Below are 16308 nucleotides of genomic sequence, written 5' to 3'. Positions count from 1 at the left end.
AAACTTCTTCCAAAATATTTTATTTTCTTATTTTCTTCCAAAATATTTTAAATGTTGCCTTACATAGTTAAGTCCTTGATCCATATGTAACTTACTCTTTTACCCTTTAGGTATGTGCTAATAATCCTTAAGTGATCTAAGAAGAGATCTAATGGAAGTTAGAGTTTATTGCTATAAGGGCCATGAGGACATTATTAAGAAAGTATTTTGAGAGCTGTTAGCCTGATGTTATAAAGTTTAGAAGTGAGGACCATGGAAATCTTTTTCTATATATCCATATGGAAGAAACAGTTTTTCCTACCACCCTTTATTGAATTTTCTGTCTTCTTTCCACTGATTAGCAATGCCAGCTACAGCACATGCCAAGATCTGATTTTATACATAATATGGGTCCTTGTCTGGTCTCTCTACTGTTTCTTAATAAAATTGCCTATTCTGGTGCTAATACTACACAGTGGTAAAACACAAACCATTTATTTTTTTAGATCCCCTTCTCCTTAGGAACTGAGTTCCAATGTTTTCAAAGAGTTTCAACGTTGGTCATGTGATTCTGTCCAAAGTTTACCACTGTTATTGAAAAAGGCAACACATTTGAGGGGAAAAAAGCAGTATCCTATTTTTGGCTCACTTCTCTTGTAGTTCTTTCCCTCTATGGCTTTGTCCTCTCAAAGGTTTCCTACTTGGGTAGCTCTCCGATACCTACAGCCAGTTATTTACAATTTATTCCTGTTCATATTTTATATTTGTTTTCAGCAAGAGGAATGGTTTAAAGCAAATTAGTCCTCCATTACTAGAGAAAGAAACAATCTGCCCATTTAATTGTTTTTTTTTCTATTTTTATTTCACTTATAATTTTTAATTATTTACCTCAAATATACTTTATCCATTTTACAGCCTGGTTTTTCTATACCTTTGAAAAATCTATTCTTAATTGCTTTAAATATATTAATGATTTCTTAAATTCTGTATATTATAATTCTGCATAATTTATGGGTCTGAATTTTCAGTTTGCTTTTCTTTTGCTCCAACTCATTGGGGCTTGCTTTCTCATGTATTTAGGATTTTTTAAAATTATAAATGCATTTTCCCCTTAAATGTTATCTGTAGATATTCTATATGGTTTAAAGTCAAAATGCTTCCCTTCAGAAAGGACTTTTTATTTACTTGGATATGAACCTTGAAGCTCTATCAATGAAGAACCACTTTACAATTTGTGATTGGGTTGTTTTAAGACCATAAAATTATCATGAATTCTGGGCTCAAAAATAAATAAATTTTTGCTGAGAGGAAGAATAATAAAATACTTTTTAAACAGCTTTTTTCTTATACTCCACTAGATCTAAAGCCAACTTCAGAAAATTTCTTCAATGTGTTTCTCTATCATGAGTAGTTCCTCCTCCTCCTCCCTTCCTCTTCCTCCTCCTTCTTCCTCTCCTTCTCCTCCTCCTCCTCCTCCTCCTCTTCTTCTTCTTCCTCCTCCTCCTCCTCCTTCTTCTCCTTCTCCCTCTCCTTCTCCTCTTCTTCTTTACCCCTCCCCTGATTCATATACTTAATATATCATACTCTGTGGATTCTGGTTTTCATAAGGACTCTCAAATCCTATTTCTCACCCTTCAAGGGCATCAGGAATTACCTCCTGTTCCTGACATGTGGCCCATTAAAACCTAGGCAATAAGCCAACAAGACTGGCAGTTAATCCAGGGCAAATTCCAACATCATCCTTCCTTTAATTCTGTAGCTTCACATTGCGATATTATTTTTTTCTGTTCTCTATTGAATTTTTACGTTTTGCAGTTAGGCTGTACTCAATGTGATTAAAAGATATTTTAGCCAACATTTTTGATGTGCTATATATAAAGTTTAGTCTGAACACTTAGAAACAGCTACAAGGCTTCCCATCTTTCCTTAATTAAATACAACTCCATCCAAAAAGTAATGTGCAAATTATCTGTAAACATTTAATGAAATGAACTTTTTGGAGTAGTTTTATAAGCATTTTGAAAGAAAGGTATTACACAAGTCAAAGATATTACAATAGCTTATTTTTACATAGAACTATAATCAAAATAACTTTTAAGAAAAAAAAGCCTACAACTTATAGTCTCATAGACCTCCAGTATAAAAAAGTAAACATCCTAACTAAAATCACATAAAGGCACAATAATCTATTGTTACAGCATAATTATCTTAAGTACTACAATATTTCAGAGAGACAACAATGTTCCCGATTTTAGCATTTTGGATATTTACATTGAATTCCTAAATGGAAGAATAGGATAATAAATTGATATTGGGCCTTTCCTCTAGTCTTAGAGCAGTGAAACACTTTGAGCCTTGTTTGAATCTTTCTGGCAACATCAACTAAAGCAATTATTAAGAGGCTACTTACAACAGATTCAAATAAAATAGAATCCAGCCCAAAACTATGACTGCACCAATTATTTGTATCTAATTACTGAGTTTGTGTGTTAAGTAATATATAACTGGTAGTTATGAGAATTAGTTTTCTCTGAGAATGGGAACAAGTTTTGTACACAGTGGGTGGGGTAGGGCGTGACTAGCTAAATATGTAAAAGCTGAAGAAATCTAAGATCTGATGGCTTCTGTGAAGTATAATGGCCTGTATCAACTCAACCTCATCTCTTTTACTGTACATGACCAAAATGTGGAGAGACATAGACATCAGAAGTTGTGTCTGGTGGTCATGAAATCACTGCTATGCTGTTGCTATACATGCCGTGTTGTTTCTTGTTCTTAGAGCTAAGTAAGCTTGGTGCAGAGTTAAGGCTATAGTGTCTCATAAGTATCGTGTCAGCCTGAAATCAAAATCACTGTTTCTACCAAAACAGAGTGAACAATCAATTAAATATTTCATAAAATAGAGAATTTATTAATTGAACGTTTCCCCCAGAAACTTCCTGAAACAATTTAAACATAGAAGATATTTATAAAATAATATAATAAATTAATAATTAATTAATACAATTAAAAATATATAATGTAGCAATATAATTTTATAAATATAACAAAATTTAAACCTTAAGGTATATTTAATACACTATGATTTTTAAAACCAAGTGAATAAAATGCTCAGTTGAATAGCTCAGGATTATATGAGATATACTAGATAAAAATATCTTTTTAGGACATAAAAGAGATGAGAAGATATTTTATTGAACTCTATAGTTTAAATATTTAAATATTCTCAACAAATAAAACACACTTGGTAACTTTTTCTTCCATTGAGATTTCAATTATTTAAAATGATTTAATAAAGACTGTTCTAAAGGTTTATAGGTAAATAATTTAAAATATGATAATTTTTCCTTAGGCACTAGTTACAGGAAGATGCTTGTAGATGCAATAGAAATCACTATTAAAAACATGCTATAATGAAAATGTGAAATTTCTTATATACCTACTCTTCCACTTTCAGCTTTTACTGCATTTTTGAAGAGAATATTTTTTTATTTCCTCTGCTTCTACCTTAGCCTAGCTATCTCCTTAGCCAGGCAAATGATTGATAGAGAGTTGAGTTTGAAGAGTTATAATAAATCAAGATAATGCAAGAAAGAAAGAGGAATGCAAAAATGCGTCTGAAAATAAATATTAATAATTAAAACATCACATTGTTTTAAAACCTTGAATATTTAAAGCACATAAGAGAAGGGAGATAGTCATAAAATCTATGTGTGAGTAGAAGATGGTGGCATATTTGCTCTCTCATTTCAATTGCTTATCAAATACTTAGGGGAAATACCTCTGTGTCAGGAAATGATATTCCTTATGCTCTTAATATGGCATGAATAAAATTAATAGATACATATGGTGATCAATTAAAAAATAGCATATGTAGGTCCTTGGATTATCTGCCAATATCTGTGTTATCTGTATGTGTTTATGTGTGTGTCTTTCTCTGTATGTGTATTTAATATACATTATATTAGATAAAACTGATCCTTAAAAAATGCAGATCAAAGTACAATGAATTCTTTCCTCTTCATTAAACGTTGTAATCTTTTGAATAAGATACTAACTCAACAGCATCTTGGCCATATCTGAAAAAATTTAAGGCAATTTTCTTCAGAAAGTTTGAGAGGAAAAACACATATTGATCAGTACTAAGTAGTAAAAATTTATTGCAATGTTGTCAGTTGCCTTATTCCAGATCAATACAAATCTCACCAAAAGCTTCTTAAATGCAATAAGAATCTGACAAGACCTTTTTGTCACAGATTAGTGTTAAAGCAATGAAAGAGCCCCCAAGGAAAATTGTCTTTCTGGCTGAAATGCCAGCTGTATTCTGTTTCCGAAATGTTCTGTGCATGTATGACATCTTTATTGATATTGTGGATGTCTTAAAAAAAAAAAAAAAAAAACCTTAAACATTTTATGTGCTGAGTATTGCAAATGAGGATAACAACCTGAAAAGTTAAATTTGAATTCATTGTTTCTATCAAAAATCCACTGTTTGATGTATATTATATCGCTGAGCAGAATTAAGTTAGAGAAGCACAATCTTAATTAAATTCTGCAACATTTTTACACTGGCCTATGATATCGATTTTAAGTTAATAAAAATATAATGTAATATTTTCAATAAGACAGAAGTTAGAAAAACATTTATTTTTCTTAAGAAAGAAAAGGTTATAAATTTGATACAATTTAAATTTAGATTTCACTCAACAAAGCAACCACATAAAATAGCAGAATCTAATTTGAAACTGGAGAAGGAGTTCTCAGGCACTTGAGACAAGCTGCATTTCATGAATTCTGATAACACTAGAATTTAGTCATCTTGGCAGTATTGTAATATCAGTTTGCGTAAGTAAACCCACTGAGGCTTGCTTATTTTGGTACATGCTTCTTTTGGCACTTTCAATTATTTGGACAGACAAAGTACATGCATCTTTCATGATATCTATGTGAATTTAATTTCATGAAAGGTATCAGTTTAACTGCATAGAGATGTATTTTATTCAAATACAAGAAAAATTTTATTTTGGAAATGTAACTTTTACTTAAATCATCATTTTAGCATCCTTTTCACTAGTCTGATAAACTCATGATGATTTTCATACCTGATGCCAGTTTTGCTTTTTATTCTTTGTCTCATCTCTAGATTTTGCCTTTCTAATCTCAAATAATATCCTTTGTTAGTGCACTTATCTATCTCTATTTAATATAATTTCCATTAATTGCCAGATTTAGTCTGATTTTAAATATGTTAATAAGAAAAGGTAGCATAATAAAGTATGCCATACTAATATATGAGTGCTTTACAAATATACTGTGTAATTATAAGATATAAACTCAGAATGACTCTGATAATTATTAACAAGAAATGTACATTATACATATATGGGTATACATAGATAATACATACATACACAATATATATGTATATAACATACACATAACTATTATATATGCATAACTATTATATATGTAAATATTATATTATACTATTACAACGAAAGATGGGGCCTAGGCCAGTGCCAGTCTAAGCACAGTGTTCTGTTTATCACTACCATTATTTGAAATTAATTTTTACAATTTACTTAATGTATGCTGCTATCTCATAAGTAGTTCCAGAGTTAAAATGGACAAGGTGGAGCATAATATTATATTTGGCAAAGAGTTTAAAATACTTTCTTAGCCTAGCTGCAATTCTTAGCTCCAAGGAAAAAGATTCAAAGGCTCCCTTGAATAATAGTTATTGGGATGTGGCACAACACAATGAGGAGCAGTGGAAGGGCTTAGATTTTTAGTAACATCATAGAAGACCTAATTGTACAGTCTGATGGAGTTTAAACTCCATCACTGGTGTCATGTTCTATATTAGCGGTCTCTAATGTTAACACAAAGGCACATATGGTTATTTACACCGAACAGCCTGTTCCTATATGGGGCTTTCACCTGTATCAAAGCTTTGGAACCCACTTTTATTTATAGATATGAGAAATGTTAAAGAACAACTAGTTATATGAAAAGAGTGTGGCTTTTAGAAGAATCAAGGAGGTGAAAAATCTCAACAAAAAGAACTATGAAACACAGAAATCACAGATGACAGAAACAGATGGAAAAACATATCATGCTCATAGATCAGTGGAATCAACATTGTTAAAATGTCCATACTACCCAAAGTGATTTATAGCTTCAGTTCAATCCCCATCAAAATACCAATGTCATATTTCACAGATCTAGAAAAAATAATTCTATGCTTTCTTTGGAACCAGAAAAGAGCCAGAACAGCCAACACACAATCTTCAGCAAAAAGAACAAATCTGGAGGCAACACATTACCAGACTTCAAACTATACTAAAAGGCTATGGTAACCAAAGCAGCATGGTATTGGCACAAAAATAGGGACACAGTCCAGTGGAACAGCACAGAGAACCCATATATGAAACAATTCACATACAGCCAACTGATCTTTGACAAAGCCCACAACATACACTGAGGAAAAGAAACTCTATTCAATAAATGGTGTTGGAAAAATTGGATAGCCACATACAGGATCCATACCTCTCACCACTCACAAAAATTAATTCAAGATGGATAAAAGAACTAAATGTAGTCTAGCATTCTTATGGTTTCATATATTATTATGAAACCATAAGAATGCTAGAAGAAAATGTAGGAAAAACTCTCCTACATGTTGGCCTAGGCAAAGAATTTATGAAGAAGACTTCAATGATAATCACAGCAAAAACAAAACCAAATAAATGGGACTTGATTAAATTAAAAAGCTTCTGCACAGCTGAAGAAATAATTAACAGAGAAAATAGACAACCTACAGAATGGGAAAAAATATTCACAAGCTATACATCTGATAAAGAAGTAATAACCAGAATCTACAAAGAACTCAAGCAAATTAGCAAGAAAAAATCAAACAACCCCATTAAAAAGTGGACAAAAGACATGAACAGAAGCTTTTCGAAAGAAGATAGACAAATGGCTAATAAACATATGAAAAAATGTTCAACATTACTAATTGTCAGGGAAATGCAAGTTAAAACCACAATAAGATATCAACTTATACCAGTCAGAATGGCTTTTATTAAAAAGTCTGCAAGTAATAAACGCTGGCATGAACGTAGAGAGAAAGGAACACTTATACACTGTTAGTGGGACTGCAAATTATTACAACCTCTATGGAAAACAGTATGGAGATTACACAAAGTATTAAAAGTAGATCTACAATTCGATCCAGAAATCCCACTGCTGGGAATTACCCAAAGGAAAGAAATCACTTTATCAAAAAGACATCTGCACTCGAATATTTACTGCAGCACAATTCACAATTGCAAATCTGTGGAATCAACCCAGTGCCTACCAACTCATGAGTAGATTAACAAAATGTGGTATATGCATATCATGGAATACTACTCAGCCATAAAAAATGATGAATCAATGCCTTTTGCAACAATTTGGATGGTACTGGAGACCATTATCCTAAGCTATGTATGTAAAGAATGGAAACACAAACACCACATATGCTTGCTATTAAATTGGAACTAACCAATGAAGACAGATGCGCACAGAAAGATTAAAACTCAGCGGAAGTCAACAGGTAGGAAGGGGGAGGAGAGGAAGGGTGAAAAACTACCTAATGGGTGTAATGAACACTGTCTGAGTGATGGGCATACCTATAAGCCTGACTCAAGCTTTACAATAGAGATTCATGTAACTACAAACATTTGTACCCAGATAATATTTTGAAAAAAAAATAACTATATAATAATAATTTAAAAAGACTAAAATTGTTGCTATCTGGCCCCTTACAAAAAGTCTGTGGATATCTGCTCTAGACAACAGAGTGATGGTCTGGTTTTATCTTAAATTATGTCAAGTGAAGTACATCTTTCTTTCACGCAGAAAAATGATCTAAATACCTCATTTCATCCTGCAATTGCAATGCTTCTGCTTTCACAACAGGCATCACAAATCACTATGTAAACAGGTCAGAGATCTAGATAAAAAAAGAAAAGAGCAACTTTTAGTTGATCAAACTAAACACATTCTTCCCAGATGTTTCTGACATTAAACTCATGTGTCCCTACAATAGTTTTAAAATGGTGAGTGTTTTAACAAGAACATGTAGACCAGGGATTGGACCACATTTTAATTCCTAATGGTGAATTTTGTCTACTTTTATAATAATTCACAGATAACTATGTTCAATCCCAATTTCCTAAAGACCTGAATTCCCAACTCAGGTGGAGAATCTTTAGCTAATAGCCCTCCCCATTTCCTTAAGATTTTTATGTTTTTTGCACTTAATATGTATTTAATTTTGAAAGACAAAAAAAAAAGAACTACAGTATACATTCTTGTAAATATAGCACCTTCTGTTACTACTAAAAGTGGTGTAAGTAAGCGTCACTAAATAGATACATTTATTCATTGAGATATTATGCTCCTGTGGTTATGCACATGGAATAAATCAAGCTGAGCAGTCATGCTCTCCCTAAGGGCCTCCAATTGGCCTGAAATATCTTTCTGCCTGAAGTCATGTGGTTTTGAACCTAATCAAAATGTGTGGATTAGGATTCCTAGCATTTTTGACAGCCTAGAGAACAGATACAAATGAAAAGGGGAGTGTCTGGGTAATTTTTATGTCAATGCTTTTTTCAGATACTGACAATTGTGAAAGGGGGATATAGCTCATTTTAATTTTCACTAAATCAAGTATGGCTTCTGTATATAATACCATGTTTATGTCTCAATATGTATGTTTTGTAATTGATTTTAAAAGATAACCTTAGAGATGGAAATGACAATAGAACAAGTTGGATTTTATTTTAAAACTTTTAATTATCTTTTGGAGGTAACTTCTCTGACTGCCCCTTACAATTTAAAAATTTAAAAAATTGTACATTCTCCTTACCCTCAGATACATACTACTTATTTATTTCTTCTTTCTGAATATACAAAGGTATATTTTTCAAAAAAGAAATAGCACATTTTTAAAAATAGTAATAAAATGCCTTTTATTAGCAGATATAAGAAAGAGAATGTGTGGATGATAAATATGGCATCTTGCATAGTAAGCATTCTTTCTCAAAACACCACTAATTTGGTATCTATTGCTATGTAGCAAACACTCAAAATTTCTTGGTTAAAACATTCTTTTCTAATGCACACAGTTTTATGAGTCTGGGCTGGGTACAGCAAGGATGCATGCCTTGTCTCCATGATACCCTCCATGAGTCCTTAGCTGGGGTTAGTCATATCGTTGTGAATATCAGAAATGGGTCTACTGTGTTCTCAGTCTAGGGTTTCAGTTCTGCCTGTTACATGGGACCCTTGGTTTTTCTTCACGTGCTCTTCTGCTGAGGCAGAAATGTTCAAGATGACTTCTTCATTTCCATTCTGGTTTCTGGGCTGCAATAGCTGGCATAGTTGGCTCCTTGGGCATCTCTCTCACTATTTAAGCCTCTCTACATGGCTAACTTGGGCTTCCTTACAGTGTGTCTTTCTCAAGATAGCCAGACTTTTCCCATGACAAATGACTTCTCCTTGAATCTTCCAAGAGTAACAGATGGACATTAAAAGGTTTTGTTCATATGAATGTTTTTCTAGATATTCAGTCTCTGAATTCCTAGAGATCACTTTTACATTCTATTGATCAAACAACGAGCTCAGGCTGGGCAGAATTCAAGAGAAAGGGCGTGACCAGAACGCAAATGCACAGAGGAAAGGAACTGGTGATGATTGAGGATGGTCATTTCGAAGACCATCTACCAAAACCACCTTTGATGATATAGACAGAATATTAGATGACAGAATGCATTGAATATTTTGTTTTTATTCTTGCCTTTATCACTTCTCTAGTGATAAATATATAAATCCAACAGTATAAAGGTAGAGAAAGCACATGATTTTTAACATAAGGGAGCCATAGACTGCATTTACTAGCTAAGTGGATTGACACACCTCACACCATCTCTTTGATCCTTACTTCCTTCCTTGAATATGTAAACCATGTGGCACTTGATTGATACCCAGTAAACTGGAACTGCCACTGGCATTATTTCTTTCTTAGGTTTAACAATGTTTTTCTCTTTTCACAAAAACAATTAGAATGAGCTATATTGTTATTGCATTTCTCACATACTATTGTTTTGTCTTTTTGCTCTTCTCTAGGCTCAAGGAGAATACCTGGGAAATAAAGGTTGCAAATGTGTTCTTCCTTAGGTATTTGTAACCAAAGGAAGTCTTTCTGGGTGTGGAGTAGAGGTGTTAAAGGCTAGATTACTAAAGAATCCTTATGTTACTTGATGAATTAAAAAGATTTGCTGCCTTGGTCTATGAAAGGCATGTATCCTGATGCTGAAGAACATCTGCTAGGTGCTATGATGCCACTTGTATATCATAAAACACATAGTGGGGATCAGCCACCTTAAAAAGAAAGCTTTCAGAAGCCAGAACAAAACAGGTAACAGATGTTCCCGTCAGATGGTCGAAGTAAAATATGTATTGTAACTGGCATCTGAGACAGAAAATAAATAGGATTTATCTCCCACATAAGGTTTTAATTACTGTGAATTCGAAAGAGTATTATCTTTAAATATAGTATCTCTTATTCGAAGGGAGTGGCCTCATTCCTGAGAGTATCAATATTATATGGAGAATTGTGTTGTGACAATATTGTTTACCATTACTGATTTTTACTTTATTTGGCATACAAAAGCTCTTGTATAAATTAATACAAAACTCTATATTTTTATTCTTGACTTACAATTTGCTCATAATATTTTGAAGGGTATACATTTTTAAATGAGATTTTTTGTCATTTAATTTTCAAAACTAAGTAACATATTTGAAAATGTCTAGCAAAATGCCAGTCATATAATAGATGTTTAGTAAATGTTGCAAATTTCAGTGTAACATACTGATTGATGCCTTACCAGATGCAGCAATTTCACATATTGGTGGATCACATTTAGTTGTCACTGGCTGGATTTTGGAAAGCTAAGCTTTTTCCTTTGCTTATGTATTTCTAAGTATGCACATGTAAAACTCACAAAGACACAAGGAGAAATTGGAAAAGAAAAAATAGCAATTAAAAGGAGTGATATATGGACCCCCTGAACCACAATCCGGGGATTGATCCAATAAAGGGGGAAACAAAAAGGGGTGCTCAGGAGCAGCCCCAGCTCCCTCCTCTGGAAGCATGAATAGCAGGACTTTGACAAATGGCTTTCTTGCTGGCCACTTGTAGTTTGAGTAGAGCAGGGGTCTAGGAGAGGGGCCAGTCCCCACACCAGAGTCCCAGGGTCCCTGATGCCTTCCCAGAGCTAGATTGTGCTCTCACTGCTGCCTCCCTGGTTGCCTCTGGGTTTTAGATTCAGGATTTATTTCTAGTGTTCAAGACTTTGATAGGAAACTACAGTTAGACCTATATTAGCTGTCAGACTTCAACACCAAATAGTACAGTGGTCATTTACTACCTAGTCGCAGTCTCACTTTTACAACCCATGCCAATTTGTCCCCAGATGCAGTCCCAGAGCTCTCCATTCCAGCAGTAAAGATGAAGTCTGTAATGCTGATGAAGTCCATCAAAGTGGCTCATCTCCAAAGTGCTTAATAGTCTTCTGGATCTGCTTCAGTCTTGACACACAGCAACTTGGGAAATAGTCTAAAGTGCCTGGTTACCACAGAATCTCTTAATTATTTCACATCCAATGGAAGAAGTGATGCTGTTGTTTTCTATTCATGTGATGATAGAGATGATGATGGGAGGCAAGGTCAGTGGAGGAGCATAAGAGCATTTTCATGCATCTCTTGTCACGGGTTAGGCTTGGAGTGGCTCTTTCTAAGGTATTTCTTTCAACATTTATTCTTGAAAGAAGATCTCTCTGAAATATCTGCAGACTGTTTTGCACATTTGGATCTGTTTGTGACTAGAAGGATCCCAATGATCAAAGGGTTCAGGCTGTAAATTAGTATCTCTCAGCCTTTCATGCAGGAAGGAAAGGACTGCTTGCTAAAATGTCATACAACAGCATTTCAAGTGAGATCTTTCAGTGTCACTGGACATTATAGAATGATATTGAAGAGAACTGAGAGCTAGTTTTAGAAAAACAAGTTCCCTTGGTTTCCCAAAACAGTGTAACATTCGTGGCTGAGCAGGTTTCCCCATTTTAGCCTTTTATGCTGAGTGTTTTGGGAAGACATCAATATTCATATCTTTATGAAATCAAAACTCCATGAGCTGTGAATTGGGGTATATAGCATAGGGCAGAGCTGTCTTGTGTCTAGAATATGATGAACATTAAATTCTCACATTCCCCAAAGGTTACAGGTCTATACTCACAGTGCAGTGGAAAGTGACCAGCGGGGAGAGTGGACGTAGGAAGGAAATAAATCAACCTAATGGGTCCTGTGAACACTATTTGAGTGACAGGCACACCTATAGCCAGGACTGAAGCATTACAAAAACGATCCATGTAACCAAAACATTTGTATCCCCTTAATATTTTGAAATAAAAAAATAAAAATTTAAAAAAGGGAAAATAAAAAAATTAGGAGGAGAATGTGACATTGTTTCAAATTGGACTACAGTGCAAATAACATCTTCCACACTTTCTATAGGGGCAAGAAACACAGAATTACCACTGAGATGTTTTTCTCCAAATGACAAGAAGTCTTTTCGCTCAATTGAAGGGGAATAGAGTGGTGTAATGTGTGCAAAATATACAGGGAAATACTTTCTTTGTACATATCAAAAAGTTCCCTATAATCAAGAAGAAAGTGAGGGCGTTGGAAGATCAGAATGAGGATGGCTCCTGATGCCATTAGGAGGATGTCACTTTCACCTTAAAAATCAGAGACATTGATGCGGAACTGAAACAAAGCACGAATTTGAAGAAAGACAAAAAACAGAAGCTTGAGGAAAGAAGGAAAAGGAAATTCAATGACAAGGAAACAAGATTATTTCAGGAAGATGGAGAATGCTGGATTTATGATCAACCATTACTAAAATGTCTTGGTGCTGCCAGGCATTAGGTTGGTAAATGCAAAGTTTATACCTAATAAGCAGAGCAGTAGACACAATTAAGCAACAAACAATCTTCCTTTGGGAGAAATTATTCACTCCCTTTTTATTGCAGTGGTTCCTAGCTCAGGGATACTGGATTTGCTAATGCAGATGAACCATTCAATCAAGAAATGTTTTCCATTTTTCCTCAAAAAGAAAAAAAAAAGAAGTGAGTACATTTGTTTTGTAAGCTCTGAACCATATCATGAAATATAAGATTATCTAGATATTGCAAGACTGAACAGTGTAATTAAGTACTATCATTCAAAAGCATGAGAAACAGACAATGAAAATTGGTTAATACACAGACATGAAATAGTCCTGAAATTCTGTTTATTTTACTGACCTGAAGAACAACAACAAAAAAACGGTTTACTTAAGCACCATGGTAAAAGTGCCACATCTGAGCTGCATCTTATCAGGTAAGCTAGCAGCATCCTTTGTCAATCTGGTTAACCTCGAGGATTACTTTTATTCCTCCTAGCTTGAGAACTCATTCTGAATGCTATTGCTGTGGCTGTAGCTGTCTTTTCTCATCTAAAAACTAGCACTGATGATAATTGCCTAGTCTTTATACTGCTTAGTTTTTCAAGGAGTCTTTGACAAGCTGCCTCTGTCATGTTGTCACCAGCCATCATTTACAGGGCCAACCTCACAAGTCACAAATAATTGAACTTAATTGCAGGTGCATTTAGACCTTTATGATATCAAAACAGGAGGTCAAAAATCAATTATTACAGAATGTCATAACCACCTATCTTATTGGGGGAAAATGAACTTACAAAAAAGAATGTGATTTTTAAGTATATTTGTCTCATTGAGGTCATGGTAATAAGTTTCTTTCTTTTTTCTCAGGAATGAAGCCTTATCTTTCCAAAATAGCTGCTCAGTAACTGCTACTCTGTGTATCCTTTATTGTAAAAACATTGCATCGAACCTTCAAAATTGGCTAAAGTATTTCATCCTTTATTAGCTCCTTTCCTCTAGACAAAGTACAGCCAGTAAAGATGTCATTCTTGTTCTTTGAAACAAGTAGATTAGTCCATTTTTCTCATGGGGCTTAGCAAAGTCCTTCCACAGACGTGACTGGCAGAGGAAGAGGCTGAAGATGCTGGCCCCAGGGAATAGATTGCTGGCTTGATAAATCTTTGGGCCACTAAAGGTCATCTCTTGATGTTTGTAAGAAAGATGGACTTACTAACAAATACCAGAAAGAAATCTTTCTGTAGTGTAAAATAGGAAGACAGCAAACTAACATTGAAAGAGCATTTGCATGCTAGCCATGCCAAGACCTAAATAAATGCAGGCAAAGTATTTTCAGTTATAAATTTACTGTAAATGATTTTTAAAATTTTAAAGTCAATGCTGTAGGAAAACACATGCTTTCCTTCATTGTTTAGATTTCTAGTGGGCTCTGTGGAAAATACATAGCAAGCCTCTAAATAGGCAATTTTAAGCAGAAGTAATTTTGGTCAGCTCCAGGAAACGCTGCTTTGAAATCTAGGAGTAAAACATATTTGAAATTATACGGTGCTTCATAAAAGCTGCTAGTAGTTAAAAAGCATTATAGCAGTTGAGGTCGAACTACTATTATTAATGAATTCTTAAACCCCACTGTAATATTTAGCTACGATATTTTCATCTTGAAAGATAATATTAATAACTAAAATTAAAAGCAAAAACAAAAATAAAACAGGGTGATCCAACCAGTTAGTCCCGTTAGAATCACTCGACTACATCAGCTATACTTAAATTTACAAAACTAATCTTGTTTCTTAATTCAATTTGCTTTTTAAAAAATTTTTAATCAGGAAATTGAAATATTCTGAGTATGTGCTTATAATGATTTGACTGTCTGTAAGGAATGATACCAGCAATATTACCAATGTGCCCCTTCCTTCCTCTCTCCCTCCCTTCCTTCCTTCCCTCCTTCCTTCCTATTTTCCTTCCTTCCCTCCTTCCTTTTTGCTTGTATTTCTACCTGCTTTTTAAAACATATTTCCTCTTACTTCTCCTAATGTGAAAACTCTTTTCTTCGTAACTAGTGAATTAATCTCACACAGTAAGTCCTCAATGAAGGAGCCATACTTTGGGAAATTTCTTCAGTTCTCCATGTTGTGTTAATTCTTAGTATGAAACCAAAAGAGAAGGGTGAGTTTGTACCTTAACTAAGATCTTTATTGCTAAAAGGAAGCAAATACAGGCTGGTGACCAACAAGAGCCTTTACAACACGATCCGAACCCTATTTCACCTTTTTGAAGTTTGACATCTAATTTTAATAGCCCATATCTGCAAACACACACACACACATGTATATACACACAGACATATTGTTAGATTGTAGTGCCTAGCAAGAATTTCAAAATAGAACATCGCTTCTAATATTTTATAAATTCAATACTGAGATGTACCCCCAGGATATTTTGATACCCAGGAATGTATGTGACTGTTGTCTTTTCTGTAAAGTGTTCTCACTAAAATGTGACTTCTTCCAAATAATAAATGCATTTAATAACAACTAGAGTTTTAAAAAGAGATATATAGAAAAGCATCCTGTAGCAATTAGAAAAATGAGGCAAATATTTTTCCCATCGATGTTTTGGGGACTATAAATCATCCTATAAACCGGGCAATATGGGATTTATGTAGAGTGTAAGGGCCAGAATTTCATCAAGAACTTCTGAGATCATATAATGATGACAGGAGGAAAAGCTGTAGTTGTTGTTAGGCCCCTTGAATGCATCGTCTTCAATCATTGCACAGCCTGCACACACATTACCTCTCCTGTTTCACAGATGGTGTCCATAGATGTTTAACTACTAGCCCCGGGTCACAAATAGTTTCAGTGGACTACTGGGGCCTCCATTATACATGTATATGACTCTAGACCAAATGTTTGACCAATTCAAGGCCGATAGTCACGTATTTTTGAAATAATACAGAAAGTGCTAATAAAAAAATGTAGTTTTGATGAGTAGAGGCCAGGATGTTAAAGATGTGTGTGGATTAGAGTCTTCCATGGTATACAAAGATCATGGGATATGTGAGGAACACAGACATTTGGCAAAACTGTTGTTTATGAAATGCTGCCTATAGGTGTGGGAAGAGCCTTGGAGTGATTATTATTCCTGTAAGGTCGAATCCCTGCCAATTAACTGAAAATAACTCATGATGTCCTATCTTGTTTAGAAGCTGGGTTTGGACAGTCAAGGAAACCTCCATTCAAGGATGACTTGAAATTTGAAATGACTGAATGAAG

At 34.2% G+C, this 16308-nt stretch overlaps 1 pseudogene; it reads left to right on the top strand.

The window, feature by feature from the left end:
* Positions 1-7537: 7537 nt before the first annotated feature.
* On the top strand, positions 7538-13017 carry LOC123649705 (annotated as a pseudogene).
* Positions 13018-16308: the final 3291 nt, after the last annotated feature.

The sequence above is a fragment of the Lemur catta genome, chromosome 1 (assembly GCF_020740605.2).
Source record: "Lemur catta isolate mLemCat1 chromosome 1, mLemCat1.pri, whole genome shotgun sequence".
NCBI classification, from domain to species: domain Eukaryota; kingdom Metazoa; phylum Chordata; class Mammalia; order Primates; family Lemuridae; genus Lemur; species Lemur catta.
Note: the sequence above shows the minus strand (reverse complement) of the source record. Positions and strands in the feature narration are given on the sequence as shown.